The 12,153-nt window shown below is 47.6% G+C and overlaps 1 protein-coding gene across 2 annotated transcripts in view; it reads left to right on the top strand.

Moving 5' to 3' along the window:
* The first annotated feature begins 5,581 nt into the window (after window positions 1-5,581).
* RAD54L2 (RAD54 like 2) overlaps window positions 5,582-12,153 on the top strand; it is a 68,769-nt gene continuing 62,197 nt past the window's right edge. For both annotated transcript variants that reach the window (XM_030283497.4, XM_030283495.4), the window contains exon 1: window positions 5,582-5,738. The gene's annotated coding sequence lies outside the window, so the exon portion shown is untranslated. The remainder of the gene's footprint in view (window positions 5,739-12,153) is intronic.

Here is a 12,153-nt window from a genome sequence, read left to right as displayed (position 1 = left end):
GGGTGGAAGTCCTACATGAGGCTGGTCAGGGCATTAGGGACACTATGGCCCTGACATCTGCAGCCCAACAGGGATGGTGTCGTCACAGAGGGGAAAACCCCCTTGTATGAAATGTTATCAAAGTTAATTCCTTGGGAAAAAGCCCACTGTAGCATTGAAAAGGAGGTTGGCAGAGCACTGGCAGTAAAAACCTGCTCACACTGGTTGTGCATTGTGTCATCTTCCCACAGCTAATGGCAGAAAAGTAGAGCTGGTTATAGGCAAAAGCAAAGGGAACAGCAGCCACCCACAGGTCTGTGACCCAGCTCTTCTCTTGGCAGGAGTTTGCCTTGTCTCCTTGGAGTGTTGTAAATGTTGGTTGTGCCCCTAATAAGGACCAGCTGAGAGCTGCCTGCTGTGAATTTGCTAACGGGCCATCACAAGGTAGTTAAATGATGCATTTGCATCTGCTGGAGCTGTGGGTTTAACTTTGTCCTGCTCTGTGGGAGGTGTGAGCACTGTAGGTGTCTGGGGTTCACTGCTGGCCTCATAGACATCACTGTTGGAGTGGGTGACTAAGCAGAGTGAGCCTGGTTTTAGCCAGCACCCTGCACTGACATTTTCTAATAAGGTGTTGCCTTGTATTAATTTGTAAACTTGTTACTTTTAATTCTAAGTATAAAACTGCCCTTCTATGGGCAAAACACCCTGTCTGAATCTTTTTTTCCTCCTGTTATATCATCACATCTTTGCTATTTTCTTTACTTTCCTAAACCATAAACCCTTCCAGCTCTGTCTGGAAGAAGTGGTGCCTTGTTTCACCCTCCTGCACCCAGTGTTTGAAAATGGAGTGTTGAAGGCTGAAGAGTGTTTCAAGTGAGTAGTGCTGTGCTGAGTTATGCAGTGACATTACAGCGTTTCAGTACTGAAATTCTCCCAGAGCAGCTCAGCACAGGGTTAAGAAACCAAAGCAGAGAGATCTTGCTTTGTCGGGACACTGAATCCCTTCTGGATCGGGCCAGAGCAGAGCAGGCAGCAGAAGCGTTCAAGTTGTTTCTTGTGGTGGGGTTTGCCTTGAGCTTGCCCATGAAGAAGCTCCCTCGCTCCTGCCCGGTCTGGCTGGTTCTCAGCCCCTTCTAGCGGGGAAGGAGGAGGCTGCAGGCTGAGTGTGGAAGTGCAGGAAGCCCAGCCCGGACACCATGACGCTGATTAAACGCCCTTGAGGCTGGAGCACCACAAACCGAACAGGCTGCTCTGAGCTGGGGCTCCCTCGTGACTCCTTGACCAAGTCCTTCAGCACAGAGCTCAAGGATACGTCGTGATATTAGAAACTGAGTGAACTTCTGTTTCGCATTTTCCACTTCCTCCTGCATGACTGCTTGAGCCCTTCTCTCCGGATGAAAACAGCTTGGCAGCACCGGCAGGTTTCCCATCCTGTAGTTGGGATGGGCTCCCCGTGAGGGACTGGCTGGAGTGTCCCCCTTTCTTTCACAATGGAACAGTGCAGCAGCAAGCAAGGGACCAGTGAACAGTGTCTGGAACAAGCACCAAATAGAGAAAGGAGGAATATCGGAGACTAGGAAAGGCATGTGGAAAAGGAGGCAACTCAGATGTGGTTCATGGTGAATGGTGGTGTGATGCAGAGCACTGTGTGACAACCCTGGCCACAGAAGGTCTTCAGGAAGCACAAGTGGTGTCACCGTGGCACACTGATGTCTGTGTCTCTTCAGTGGCAGTTGACATAACAGGTTAGACCCCACATTTGAAAGAGAAGGATCTAAGGATGAACATGTCCACCAGTAGGAAGAATTGTGCTGTCACTAGAGAAGAAATTGTTGTGATATATGGTCCCATCGAACCAAACACACTTGTGTCAATGGTGATGTTTGATTTATTAATTGCTTTTTATAGGGTGTCATATGCTGACTTGCATCTGCTTGGGTTGAAGACTGAAATTCAGACCTGCTCATCTCACTGAGTGTTTGGACTGCACCTTGAAAAAATGTGGTGTTTCTAATCATTCTGTCACAGGCTTTCAGTTTCCAGAAATCCTGGTCAAATATTAGGATGAAGGAATCCAGAGGTATTCTAGTATCAGGGTACTGAAGGCAAAGCTGAATTATCATAATGTAAATGGAATATGTATTTCTCTCTTGCTCTAGAGGGAGCCTTCAGAGAGTCTTGCCCTCTGGCTGAGTAGTTCAGGAGATGCTTCTCTAACTTTTATGGAAAGCTGTTGCGAGGGCATTTTAACTCCCTATGTGTTTTGTAGGTTACATGTTTCAGAGCATTTAATCAGGGATGTGGAGTCCTTTTCAAATCGTCCCTTTTACTTTTTTATAGATCCTGTTATGAGGAAGAAGGCCCAGAGTATCCAGAACAGTACAGACCTCCCAGTCAGGGTACTGAGCATCAGTGCACCAGAGCTACATCATTGACACTTTTATCTGGGCACAAAACTCAGGACTGAAGTCTGTGTGCATTGAGATCAAACTTGATGTTCTGATCAGAAAAGTCATGGAAGGTACCACTTTGAAAGTGCCTTTTCCAAGTGGAATAAAACTTCATAAATTGTGCTCTGCTGGACAAGAAGAACACAGCCAAGTGCAGAAGTGCTCATGGTTATAAGAGAATCAATTAGGGCATGGTGATGAATAATGCATGTGCAGCTTAGGAGAGATGGATGACATCGGTTTTATTTTTGTACTGTTAATTGAGAGTGATTCTAGGACAGAAAAAAAGCACAAAGGGAAGATGAGGAGATTCTGGTCATAGTTTAAGAAGCTGGAAGCTCATCAACAATGCTTCCTGTCCATTAAGCTGTAAAAAACTCAGGAAGAGGAATTGTACTTATGTCCTCTACAGCTCCTAATCCATGTAACTGATACTGCCCAAGAACCCCATTCAGACTGTAAATGATATGAGCATTTAAAGAGTCAGAAGTTGAAGCTCTTGCTTTGAAATCTGATGGCCTTTCCTGTATTAAGACAATGTCTGTCTTGCTCTTTTGGGATCCAGTTGTAGGGCATCAATCAGTCAGCTTTATTTATCCCTAGAGGTGTGGCTGTGCTGTTCCTTGGATATGTGCAGGGATCTCCAAAGGAGACCCAGTGCAGTGGGGTGTCATAGAAAGCCAGGGACTCAGGTGGGGAATATTCTGTTGCTGTTCACACATTCCACCTCCCGTACTGATCTGCAGGCCAAAATCAACTGCTCTTCAGATCTTATGGGTCTCCCCTTGGGTCTGTGCACTGATTGGGTTTAAAAAGCTAAGTGTCAACTCTGAGACTGAAATAACTGCTGTAGGCTAGAGTAGGAGCCTGGCAAAGCAGGAGTGCTCCATGTCCCTTTGCTTTGGTGCTCCCCAACACCCAGCTACAGGAATTTCCCAAAGCTTGGATGCCTGCCCAGCTCAGAGCACAATCTGCTGCAGGTGCCCTGTCGTATTCAGCTGAGGCACAGGACATGAGGGAAGGGCAGAGGTCCCATGTTGTGGTGAACACTGAGCCACTAGCCTAAGGAACAGTGTTGGTTGTTTGTAGAACACTTCTGTTGATGGCTGATATGTGAAAGGCTGCGAAAGCACTTGGGGGGTTGTGTAGGTGGCTGCTCCACTGAAGTAATGGGGCAACCACTGATCCCACCTGGAAGATTTCTGACCATTTCTTTACTTACTTATTAAGGGAGAAGTCACAGTTACAAACTAATCCTCCACCAGAGATGGTAAAGGACAGCTGGTGCCTGTCCTTTAGGAGCCATAGCTGTTGTGTGTGGTGGGACTTGAGGGTATTTCCTTGAGAAATAACTCCTGACTTTGCTACCCCAGTTCTCTCTGGATGACGCAACCCCAGCGTCAGTGTTGCAAACCAGCAGCCATAACCCCCACTTGCTGCTTGGACTGCATGTTTTTGGTTGTGGCATCAGTGGGTGTCCTGAGGCTGCAGCACGAGCTGCCTGCTGGGGAAGTGTGGGAGATGTGGAGCTGTGTGAAGGGATGAGCTCTGCAGTGGGATGTGCAGGCAGCTCCCTGTGCAGAGCCAGCCCAAGGTGTCCACCAGACAACATGTGTGTCCCACTGCAAACTTTCATTGGCTGTGAAAGATAGTGGTTGTACATCTACAGAAACCAAGGATAACTTTCTAGGCTTTCTGTTTTAGCTAACTCAATAGAAATAAGGAGGAGGTGCTTAGCTGCTGGAGTGCTCAAAGGACTGGCCTGTGCAGCAGCCACCCTTAGCTGGGCTGTGCTTGTCCATGTTGCTGTGGGGCAAATGCCTGAAGTGTAACACATTAAAAGCCCATAAGAACTCCTCACTGCTCTGCTGGGGGCATTCTGCCTGCTTTAACTTAGACTTGTTCTGTTGCTTCTGAGGTCTCTGCCACTCAGTGCTCTCTCTGAAGGCCTCCCCTGTGTGACAGGCTGAGGCAGGGAAGGAAAAGCTGGACTTTCATATCAGGTTTAACAGCAGATGGCCCCATAGAGGATTTGGATATGTCTGGGTGGGTAGAAGGGTAAAAGTTTACTGTGATCCCTTTGTGCCTTTGCCAAGTACTCTGGGGCACACAGTTTGTGAGATAGCTCTGTGCTGCTGTGGCCTTTTTATTTTGTATCAGCTCTGGCTTCCCTGAAACCCAGGAGGTCCCTGAAGTACTCACAGCTGAGTTACACTGATGATGCTCAGGTTGCTGGTACATACCCAGGCCCAGACACCAGTCTCCCACTTGTATTTTTCTTGCTCTGGCTATTTGCACATGGGAGAATCAGACAGGGACTTTCCCTGCTGGACTTGTCCTTTTTGTTCCCTGTAACAGATGAAAACACAGAACTCAGGCTGCTGTGCAGGCTGAGCATCTCAGTGTGGTGTCAGCAGTGTCCTGGCAGTGACAGAGGCCATGGGCACGCTGGGCTCTGTCTGTGGGACCACAGCCAGCCCATGGAGATGAGCAAGGAACTCACCTTTTCCTCAGCACTCATATCTGAAATGCTGCCTTTGCTTTTGGATAATCCTGGTATGTGAGACTGAATTTTAAAGAACCCCGGGGAGGCTGCAGAAAGGTTGGGGCTTAACAGGCTGAGGGGAGTGGGAATGTTGAGCTGGAGAAGGGTTTGGGTGGGCTGAGTGATGGTTGCCCAGTGCCTGTGGGCAGGGTATGGAGACAGCAGAGGCAGGCTCGTGGCAGGAGAACGGGGCACAGAAGTGGTGAACATCAATGGTCCTGTGTCACCGGTACAGAGAAAGTTCTCTCCTGTGAAGAGCCGGGCGCTAGAGCAGGGGCTCGGAGCACGAAGGGTTTTTATGCATGTGGAGGGCTTTAACCCCGAGGTGCCAAGGCCCGGAGCTGAGCTCCTCACTGCCCCGAGGCTGCTCAGCCTTAATGACCGCGGGTCCCTCTGGCTAATTAGCAGCTTTCCGCGGGCGGCGGGGGCTTGCCCCTTGCAGTCGCTCTCCTCACAGCCCATGGCAGCGGCAGCAGCACCCCGGGCCCCGCATCCCGCCCCATCCCGCCCCATCCCGCCCCAGCCCCGGCACCCCTCAGGCCGGGGGGAACCTTTCTGCGCCCTGCGGAACCTTCGCGGCGGAGGCGCCTGTTGCTACCCGGGGGACGAGGCGGGCGCTGCGACGGGGGGCGGCCCCGAGCGGCGGCGGAGCCCGAGGAGCGGCGGAGGCGGGAGGAGGCGGCGGGGCGGCCGCAGCGCCCGGAGCTCCCGGGGCCGCCGCAGCTCCCGGGGCCGCCGCAGCTCCCGGGGCCGCCGCCCAGGTGAGAGCGCAGCGCTGCGGGGCCGCCGCCACGATGGGAGCGGGCCGGGCAGGGGCACGGCGGCCGAGGCCCTCCCGCCCCGCCGGGGGTGTGCGCGGGGCGCCCGCCCGGCCCGCGGGGGGCGCCGGGTGGGGGCGGCGGGGGAGCGGCTCCCGCGGGCCGAGAGGCCGGGAGCGGTGCGGGGGTGGGAGGGCGGAGGGGCGGTGCTGCCCGGCCGCCCGGGGGGCGGGTCCCGGTGCGGGGCGAGGAGCCGGGGGCTGCGGGGCTGGGGCCGGGGCTGAGGCTGAGGCTGCACCCGCCGCTGGGAGTGGGGCGGCCGGCCCGGGCCTCGCCTGGCCCAGCGGCGGGGCCTGGACGAGGTTCTGACTGTGGCGGAGCCGGGGGTGCGCACGCCCCCCGTGAGTGCCGCGGCTCTCGGGGGCCGCCCGTGCCGGCGGCGCGGTGCTGAGTCGGAAGGGCCGGCGGTGCCCGGGCACAGCGGCTGTCGCGCTCTGCCCTGGCCGAGCAGCAGTGATGTGGGGATTGGTAAACATGGTCTGTGGGACTGGTAAACAGACATGCAAAGTCATAATTTATTGTCTGTGTGAGACTTGTTTGTGAGCTGCGGAAGGGGAAGGCTCGGTGTGCCGACTGGTGCTGCTGATCCTGTTACCTCTCCTCTCCGGATCCTCTCTCCAGCTTTTTAACTTGCTCCCTCCGAGGAATGGGGTTTGGATGGCTGTGTGTTTCAGTGCTCACATTTGAGAGATGCTTGTAAACTCCATTGAAATCCCGTCCGGTCTCTTAGTCGATTGGTACAAAACTGGTGCTTTAAAAAGTTTACTACATCCCTCCAGTCTGTGTGCAGGCGGGGGAATTTTGGTTTAAAAAACCAAAAAGAAAAACCCCAAACCCAAAACACTAAACAGGAAAAACCCAAAGAATAAAAGGAAGTAACAGTTCTTTTTTTCCTTTTTAAAAATGCTAATAAGATGGTTACATTTGCTTGTCTTTATAACTGTTAACATTGGATATCCTTTGTAGGGTTATGCAAGCATCATACTTGGTGAATAATCACTTAGCCTATAGGAAATCACTGCAGAAACTTCTGTGTTGGTTCGAGATGTTCTGCTGCCTGGTTGAAGGTGGTAGCTCCCCTTCCTGACTTAGAGTAATGGGCCTTGTGAGTGGTCTCTCTGTGCTTCAATGCAGAATCAATTAATTTAGAATAAACAGCCTTTGTTTAAGTTGCTCTGCTCTAGGGGCAGCAGCACCCAGCAGAAGAATAAAAACAAAACAGTCTGCTTAGACCACTGCAGGTGTTCCTGGTGGGAGCTGGCATGGTTTTGGTTTGCTAATTGAGGCTTCTTTTCCCAGCTGTTTAGCTGTAGACCCTGAATATACAGAGAGAACAATGCAGCTTCTTAACCTGTGCCTTTACAGCATCAGAATGTAGGGGTTATTCCTTGAGCCTAGGTGCTGAACGTGAAATTTTCAAGAAATATACAGTTGCTACTTTAAAGAAGAGCTGTTGTGGATGTGTGACATTTTCTGCCTTGGAGTAAACACCACCTTCTCCCCAAAAAGCTCTGAATGTTTAGGCACTGGGTTCCACTTGTTCTGCACTCAGTGGTAACTTCTGTGCCTGTAAAATCTCATGGAATTCCAGATGTGATACCCTATTGCAGATCCTGGGTGGGAACCCGTGCTCCTGTGAGGAGATGAACCATACAGCATGGATTTTTGTCTTCTCTCTACAGTGGTTGCATTTTAGTGAAGATTTGAAAGGTATAACCTGGCATAGTAAATTTGTAACAGGATATTGTGGTGTTCTCTGGGATCCAAGTTGACATTGTGGAATAATTCAGACTGGAAAGGGCCTCAAGAGATGTCTAGTCCAACCTGCTGCTCAAAGTGGGATGTACACCAAGGTCAGAGCAGGACTTTGTTCATTCAGGTCTTAAACCCTCCAAAGACAGAGGTTTGTCAGTTCCTGTGTCCTTGCTCTGGTGCTTGACTGTCCTCACCAGGAAAGACCTTTTCTCTACGTCGGGTCACACCTACACCACTGTAGTTTGTGTCCGATGTCCTGCCGAGTGCCCCTGTGCACAGATCCCCTGTAGGTCCAGCAGATCAGCTGTCAGCTCCCCAAAGCCTTTTCTTCTCCAATCTGCATCTCCCACAGCCTCTCTTCATGCAGCTTTGTCCCTCTGAGCATCTTGGTAGCCCTCCACCAAACCCACTCTGGTTTCTCAGTGCCTGGCATGTACTGGGGGTGCCCGAAACTGCCTGTGGTGTTTGCAGTGGCTCTGAGAAGTGCCGAGTGCCAGGAGCTGTGGTTTCCCTGGGTCAGTGTGGCTGTACTCCTGCTGGTACAGCCCAGTGCTATCACCAGGTGTTGCATTTCTTGTGTGCAGGGATGTATTTGTACCACTGATGTCTCTCACCCTCCTGCCACACAGCTGTGCAGAGAACCTCATTCATGTGCACACACACGTGTGTGGGTACACACATGTGTCACATCACACCCCCTGCAGCTCTGAGCAGTCAGCAGTAGTTGTTCCATCCTTCTCCACATATTCCAGTTGTCACTAGTATTGACTCTTGGCTCCCTGGCTCCCTTAAGTCTTCTGCTCTCGCAGGTATCCTGGGTTCCCAGTTGACAGGTCTGCCTGTTGCCTTGCCTTCACTTCGTTTCTCAAGATTTTGTCCTTTGAAACACTTCTTTGAGATGTATCAAGTTACTGTGCTAGGAAGGGAGTGGCAGGCTTTCCCAGGGGATGGAGTTAAATCCCATATGATCAAATCCAGAATGTAACAGCGCAGAAAGTGCTTTCAAGTAGGGTGGTTTATGGGTGTCTCCTGAATGAAGCAGTTGGGTACAAGGTTTTTAAGAGTGCTGTTAGTTACCACGCAACAATGTTCCTGTAGTTTCTCTGGGTTTATTTCCGTCAGGTGCCTAGAAGTTTTTGGGATGCAATACCCTGTGGGGTAATATTCTCTGCTAACATAGTCTCTTATTTTAAAGCTAATTCTCTAGAACTTAGGTTCTGCAAAGGTTAAGTACTGTTTACTATTCTTAGAGCCTTGGTACAGATATAGTTTAGAGACATGTTTTCTGCTTACACAAAATAATTTCTGCATTATATTTACCTGATTGTTGAGTTAATTACAGCTGAACTTGTTTCAGAGAATGCTCATCTCAAGACAAGAATTTGTTGTGTTTAAGCAATATTTTAGCTATATAAAAATCATTTATAGAGAGCTGGGGTTTCTCTTGCAACCCAAATCACTGCTTATTGAATACTTTTTCCAGCACAGAAGATGACTTGTGTAGAATCTGGTATTTAGGTAATTTGAAACAATGAATGAAAATTGTGTTTCTTGTTAACTTTTAGAAACCTCACACTTAATTTTTAGGGCTTTATGCTTATTAAGAAACAATCTTAAAGATGAAGGGGAATGATGAAATAATAAATAACCATTTCTTGTTTGAGAAAGGGACAGAATTAGCTGATGAAATCAAGTGTCATTATAGCCTGGGAGAAGAAAGAAGGTGGAATTACAAGTAGCCATGAGAAGGTAAAATTTGTTGAACAGGCACCTTGAGAAGCTGGTTGAGTTTCTGAGAATATGGTGATATTGTTTTGTTGCTTGTTTTTTATAAGTCATCATGTTTTAAAATTGGCTTGCTGGTGGCATGACATTGATCAGTATTTTGTATGTGATAACCAGCAAATGCCAACTGCACATTTGCTGATTTGTATAGCTGAAGTTGAAACAAGTTTTGAGGGGGAATAAAAAGGTGGAAAAGTATATATTACTTTCATTCATGCATATATAAACCTGCATAAGAATATCAATAAGATTTGTTACTTTGAAATGTATCTCAAGGTATAGAAAATAAGCTTTCAGAAATTCTTAAAGGTCAGATGCACCATTGACTGATGTGGAGTAGCAGAATTTCTGTGCAGTCCTGTGAGCAAGGTTGCTTTAGTGCTATTGCAATCTCAGAGCAGCTGCAGTAACTGAAATCTTGCTCTTACTCAGCGGTAATGCTGGAGTTGGGGTCAGTCTGACACCTCCAAAAATCTTGTGGCATTTCAAAGGTATCTGTGACTCACTTGAAGGGTTACATCCATCACTTTGACCTCATAGCAGCATTTTCAGTGTGCTCTAAAACCTGCAGGGAGGAGCAGTGATTTGAAGCCCTCTGGGGTGGCCTGTCAGCTTGTCCCAAAGCTGCTGTTCTGAGAGTGTATCTGCAAATTGAAATGCACAAAGAAAGGAAGAGTGATCCAAGTTTGTGTTAGTGACAGTCAGTTATTCAAGCATTGGGAACGATGTAAAGGCTGGTAGGCACTTGTCTGGAGGAAGTGTTGATCCTGTGCTGGGGAAAAGTGCTGAATAACTTCATGACTGAAGATATTCAAAGATGCAGAAATCTTTAGGGGAAGACTTTCAGCCAGTTGCTTTGAAACCAGGCTGAAGAAATCTGTTAGATGCAATCAGTGCAGCTTGTGTAAACACGGAGTGCAGCATTCAAACCATACAAAACTGTGTCCTCTACTACTGCCCTAAATCCTAAGAGAAATTTCTGAGCTGCAAAGCGCAGTTACCATTTTCTTCTTGGACACCTATTTGAAGCAGAGGAGAGTTGATGAGATGAATTAGCTTCTTGCTGGTAAGACTTAAATTACTCTCTCCTCCTTCTCTGCATGTGCACACACAATGGTACTGGTAGGAGCTAGCCAAGAATTAAGCATATTAGCAAAATTTCTCTTCTGCCACTGTAACTGTTTTTATGCTGGTGGATAGCACATAAATAGAAAACCAAAGGTGGAAAAGCTCAACATGCCCATGTGCTTTCCTGGGTTACAAATACATTGAAACTTACACTGAACCAGGAGGACTTTGGTCGAGTCAAGTGCAAAACAACATGCTTTACATAAAAGAGAGGCACTAAATTTATAAAAGCAATTAAAGGGGTTTTGTAGAGATTTGGCAGAAAACTTTACTTTGGTGTTCTCTGTGGCAAACCAGCTTGATCTAATTAACAAAGAAGTGGAGCTATGCAAGGGCAGAATGGACCAACAAAAATGCAGAACCTGGCTGGTTCTCCTACAAACAAGGAGTTTGTAGTGCAGACATAGGATAGGAAATAACTGAAACACGGTGGAAGTAACATAAGTTTGACTTGTACTATCTTCTCTTCACAGTGAAAGTTTTTATCTAAAATTCTTGCAAAGAGAACTTTTCTAGCCCAGCAGAACTACGGAAATGACATTTTAGAGACATAGGAATTCACCAAAGATTTTCTCCAGTTTCTCAAGTCTTGCCCAGAATGTCAGCATCAATGAACTGTGGGTTATTATATTTGGAGTTGTTGAATCCAGAATGAATAGGTTGTTAAAATGTATTGATCTTATGTGAATGCTGATACAACAACAAGCAACCAAATCCTAAACCAAGCAAAATCCTTGGGCCTGTCAAAGTCTGGTAGTGGATAGTGGAGCACAGGTGCTCTGTCACCTGCTGAGTCAACATGGAAAATGGAATGTTGCTCCAAAAGGAATTGATTGAGGAGGGCTGCTGGTGGGATTTACTCAAAATTAGTGAAGCAAAAGAGACTGTTATGTGGCTGGGGAGTAGCAGTGCTCTGGAAGATCAAAAAATTCTAATTAAATCTCTTGTATCAAACACATACGTACAAATGGGATTTGTGTGGTAATTGTATTCCCATGACTGCTTCAGTCAGTGAGGGTGTTGTTGGAAAGTGAATCTTGTTCAACAGATACAGTTTCATGTATGATCTGTGAGTCAACAACTGGATTAAAAACAGCGGATGTGGAAAATAGAATATGAATGGAGGATTTTTTCAGGGATTTATAGTAGGTCCAGAGCTTTGTAGTATTTTTGTCAGTGGCCTGGAAGAAAACATGAAATTAGAGCTATTCAAATTTGTGGATTATGTAAAGGTTGTGCCTGAGTGGTGAAGCATGAAGAAGGAACAGCAGCTGTACAGTGTCCTCTGAATTGTTTGGGTAACTGGGTTTAATATGGCCAAATGTTTTCATAGAGCTGGAGCATGTTATGGGAAAGACTGGAGGCTATAGGTTTAGAATACAGAATTATGTTTCCAGAAACCAGTGACCTTGGAAAGGATGGCAGGAGAAGAGCAGATATATGGCAGTGTGTCCTCAGAGCTTAAAATAAGCTAATTAATTTTTTAAATACTAACATACATTCATAATAACAGGAAATACTGAATGAGGACAGAGAGGTGAAATCAGTTGCAGAGTATTTTGACAAGGTTTAATGTTGGTGTTTTCAAAGAGATGTTCAAGGACAAGAAAGATGTAGTGTTCAATGTTATTTGAGGGATTGAACTGCTCATTATAAAACTTTTTCTTGAACTGCTCAATTGGTTTAGCCT

Source organism: Taeniopygia guttata, chromosome 12, assembly GCF_048771995.1.
Source record: "Taeniopygia guttata chromosome 12, bTaeGut7.mat, whole genome shotgun sequence".
Taxonomy (NCBI): Eukaryota; Metazoa; Chordata; class Aves; order Passeriformes; family Estrildidae; genus Taeniopygia; species Taeniopygia guttata.
The sequence above is the reverse complement of the archived record's forward strand: the minus strand, read 5'-3'. Positions and strand labels throughout refer to the sequence as shown.